This window comes from Castor canadensis, chromosome 5 (assembly GCF_047511655.1).
Source record: "Castor canadensis chromosome 5, mCasCan1.hap1v2, whole genome shotgun sequence".
NCBI lineage: Eukaryota > Metazoa > Chordata > Mammalia > Rodentia > Castoridae > Castor > Castor canadensis.
This window is the reverse complement of record NC_133390.1, coordinates 103,018,654-103,023,415: the sequence shown is the minus strand read 5'-3', so window position 1 is coordinate 103,023,415 and position 4,762 is coordinate 103,018,654. Positions and strand designations below refer to the sequence as shown.

The 4,762-nt window shown below is 42.3% G+C and overlaps 1 pseudogene; it reads left to right on the top strand.

Annotated features, from left to right (window-relative positions):
* Positions 1 to 334: 334 nt before the first annotated feature.
* Positions 335 to 3,557, top strand: LOC109679492 (rho GTPase-activating protein 11A pseudogene; annotated as a pseudogene).
* The last annotated feature ends 1,205 nt before the right edge of the window (positions 3,558 to 4,762 follow it).

The following is a 4,762-nucleotide window of genomic DNA, read 5'->3' as shown; positions in this document are numbered from 1 at the left end:
GCTGGGGCCGAGAGAAGGACGCAGGGGCGACGGTCGGAAGGGTCTTCTACACGTTGAAGCGGGCAAGGGTTGGCTGTGGGAAACCGGGAGGTAAGAAGCGGTGGGAAGTGGTGAGCAGCTGTGACAGGCATTGGTACTGGGAAGCGAAGGAGGCGGAGAGGGAAAGGACTGGAGATGGCTGAGGACTGAGGGTCGGCGTAAGTGAAAAAGGGAGGAGAGTGGCTGGGCCGGAGGGCCATGAACAGAGGGTCTGTGGACGTGGATTGAGGATTCGGGAGGGGCGGGGTCTGAGGCAGGAGGGGCGGGGCGCGAACCCCGTTCGGAAATTGGAAGACTTGGTGGCAGACCCGAGTGAGGATCCGGAGTCTGTCCCCGGTGGTGGGCGACGTATCTGGGATGTGGGACCCGAGGCTGGTCAGACTGGCCTTGGTGCAGCAGCTACGGGCCGTGTACGGCATCAAGGTCAAGGGCTCCGTGAGCAGTACGATCTCCGGAGACGCAAACCTGCAGCCTCGGAGACTGGGGGTAAAATATTTGGAGTACCTTTTAATGCATTGCCTCATTCTGTGGTCCCAGAATATGGATACATCCCAAGCTTTCTTGTTGATGCATGTACATCTTTAGAAGCACATATCCACATGGAAGGGCTGTTTAGAAAATCAGGATCAGTTACTCGTCTAAAAGCACTGAAGAGCAAGTTGGACCAGGGTGAAGGCCACCTGTCTTCTGCGCTTCCTTGTGACATTGCAGGGCTGCTCAAGCAGTTCTTTCGAGAATTGCCAGAATCCATTCTCCCAGCTGAGCTGCATGAAGCTCTTTTCAAAGCTCAGCAGCTGGGAACAGAGAAGAACAAAGCTACATTACTGCTCTCCTGTCTCATGGCTGACCATACAGTTGATGTATTAAGATACTTCCTTAACGTCCTCAGGAATGTTTCTCTTAGCTCTAGTGAGAATAAGATGAATAGTAGCAATCTTGCAGTCATATTTGCACCAAATCTTCTTCAGACAAGCAAAGGACATGACAAGATGTCTGCTAACACAGAAAAGAAGCTACGATTACAGGCAGCAGTGGTCCAGACCCTTATTGACTGTGCACTGGATATTGGCCATGTACTAGATTTTATCCTGGAAAAGATGCCAGCTATGTTGGGTATGGATGGTCTCTGTGCTATTCCATCATTAGAGGGCTTTGAGGAAGCTGAATACGAGACTCCTGGTGAATACAAGAGAAGGCGGAGACAGAGTGTGGGAGATTTTGTTAATGGAGCCCTAAATAAACTTAAATCCAGCAGAACACCTCTTTTACCCCTCAACAGGATAGAACTGTCCAGCCATCTGTGTCACCCATGATTCTCACTCCAATGCCAAGCATCAGCTGCCAGTGGATTCCTCTCATGGCTTCTCAAGTAAGAAGAGGAAGTCTGTCAAGCACAACTTCAATTTTGAGCTGTTGCTGAGCACTCTCTTCAGTAGCAGTTCTACACCAGTGTCAATTCACTTTGAAACAAGCCCAGAGGGGTCATCTCAGAGTTCCCTCTCTCCTGTAGCCATCAGTGGCAACCATTTGATCGGTACAGATGTGCTAAGGTGGAGTGAAAGGATTGCAGGCAAAAAAGTTTGCAGGGTAGAATCAGTAAAAGCAGGATGCTTCTCTCCTAAAATCAGTCGTAAAGAAAAGGTTCGAAGATCCCTTCGTTTGAAATTTAGTCTGGGGAAAAGTAGCAGAGATGCAAATGGATGTTCTGGTGTCAATCGATATAAAAATGTTGGTTGGCGACTTGCAAATCAACAAAATTTTAAAAATAGAATTGAATCTGTAAAAACAGGCCTACTTTTTAGCCCAGATGTTGATGAAAGATTACCAAAGAAAGGTTCAAAAAAGATGAGGAAAACTTACTAACTCCAGAGCGAATAGATGGGACAAGTTACCGGATGTCTTGGACAGGACCCAGTAATTCAAGTTTTCAAGAAATGGATGCAGGTGAAGCTTCTCTGGTAACGAGAGATTTTGGGATGGAAAACTTTTCTCTGGAGGCTGACATTGTGGGTGAAAAGTCACCAGCTGCATCCTGTGAGCACACCCCTTGTGCTGTGCACAGCCAGCCTCACAGCACTGTGATGGGAAGCTCCCTTAGTGGGGATGAAAGTCACCTGACCACAGAGACCCTGGTGAAAATTCAGAAAGCGTTTTCTGAGTCTGGAAGTCAGCTTCATGCATTGATAAATCACAGGTCATCATCAGCAATTAATGCAGGGGAAGAAGAATTGAATGAGATATCTGATGTGGAATATAGTCCAGAGAAAGTTCTACTTGAAATAAATGATTTGGCAGTAGGAGAATCTGAGCAAAAGCAAGAAATCTGTACTGGTAAGGATGAAAATTCTTGTTCGGAAAGAGACCTCTTGCCACATCACACTCAAGAATTTGGTAGAGAAGCAATGATGAAATGTGACTCAGAAAAAGACATTCCTTCAGAAATACCAAAAGATGATGTAAGCCAGCATGAATTCCCCAGTGATGAACAAAGTAAGCAGTCCCCAAGGGATAAACCACGTACTGTGTCAGAGGAGAATGAGAATATGATCAGAGAAAACGAAGTGAAACTTGCAGCTCCCAAGGAGAACAGGGTCAAGTCCTCTTCCTCACGGCAGAGTACCTGTAATATGATAAACCTCCCAAAACCCAGGCCCAGGAGAATCGCTAAACAGCAGTCACTGGTGGAAACATGCCATAAAACAGTTTCTGAAAGTTTACCAATGTCAGAGCATGGAAAGGTTTCAGATCACATTCAATGGTTTAATAAGCTTTCTTTAAATGAACCAAGTAGAACAAAAGTGAAGTCACCTCTTAAGTTTCAACGTAACGCCTGTACGTCAGTCTGTCAGAAGAATTAATTCCTTTTTGGAGTACAGCAGACAACCTGTAAGGTGGAAGTTGGCAGGTCTCACTGATGCTGCTTCTCCTCTGGTTAAATCTGTGAGCTGTGACAGTGCTCTTCCCTCTTGTACGTCAAAAGAGCCCTCAGCATCCTGTGCTAAATCAGGTCCTAACCAGCAGCAGTCACCATCAAGTGGACAGTCAAACATGGGTGCAACTTCAAAATCAAGCATGGAGCTGACTTCTAAATCTTCCTCAAAAATGAAGACACACCAGAGTCTGTGAATGCTTCTCTTCATTCTACTAGAGTTTGTGAACAGGAGGTCAAATCTGGTGGCCAAATTAAGATTCCCTTGGATGACCTGACTAATCATGATTTAAAATCTGCTGTAAATAACAATATGGGCTTTTCTCCTGGGATAAAAAGCAGGGTCATTAGGAAGCCACCAGAAAGAGAAAGGGCCTGGTACAAAGGTTCTCCAAAAAATCCCATTGGAAAGGCTCAACTGCTACCAACAAGTAAACCTGTAGACTTATAATTGGCAAATGTTCTCCTTGTCACTAATGTGAATGAAATGAGCGGTTGGTGATATGACTTGCAGGATGATTTCGTGTCTGTGCAGCTGGGGATGGTTGTTAAGCAGGACATTTTTCTCTGAAACATTGTAATTTCTGCACACCAGCAACTTTGAGTTTTCATACTTGTACATATGACTACTTTGTTTTTCTTAATTATGGTGGTATTTAAATGTATTTTATTGTGATCTCTTAAGGCAGAGGTTATAAGAAATCATTGGCTGGATTTATTTAAAAAAATACTTTGAGCTTGCATGATTTTTACTGTGTATGTAGGAAAGAGTGAGCAGATGGTGCTCAACTCTAGATAGTCCTCCAAGTCAGATAAGGTTTCTATAACAAAGCTCTACTATGAAAAGGGAAAGGGTAGGTCCCAAAGAACTTAAGTCTTGAAATATTGATGTGTATTATCTTTACCAGAATCCCTAGAAATTAATCTGCTTCAAAGGTATCCTACTGTTTAATTCCTGTGTGGGACAGAATAGTTTTGTTTATACCCTGGAAATGTAAGTTTGTTCACTTAACAACAATGGTTGAAACAGAAGAATGGCCTGAAGTGTGATTGTCTGTTGTGATAGAGAAATAGTTGATTAATTTAAGCCATACTATGTTTTTAAAGATAATTTGCACAAATACATTTGTATCTGTTTTATCTAACGTAGAAATGAAATTAAGGAGGAATAATTAAACTTAAAAAATTAAAAAAAAAAAAGAAATTTCAAGATACCAAAAATAAAGAACATGAGATGACACAGAAACAAAGTAACTCAGAGAGGACCTCAACAAACATCAAAGTGAAACAAAGAACACTATAGAAAGAGAGATATATAAATTAAAGATGACAACATAAATCATAAAAAGGAGTTGAACAAAGATGTGGAAATCCTCAGAAGAAAGAATCAAACAGAAATTCTAGAAATAAAAAGTCCATTTAGTCAAGCAAAGAAAAAGGCTACTCCATTACATTCTTCTCAGCAGCCCATGGAAATTTCTACAAAATAGATCATATCTTAGGATACAAAGCAAGCCTCAGAAAATATAAGAAAATAGAAATAACTTCCTGCATTCTATCTGATCACAATTCATTAAAACTAGAACTCAACAATAACAACAACAAAACAACAACAGAAAACACACAAATAATTGGAGGTGGCATAATACATTGCTTAAGTATCAGTGGGTCATCATAGAAATAAGAGAAGAAATAAAAGATTGCTGGAAGCTAAATAAAATGAAAACATAACCTACCACAACCTCTGGGACACAGCAAAGGCTATCCTAAGAGGAAAGTTTATAGCCTCATGGC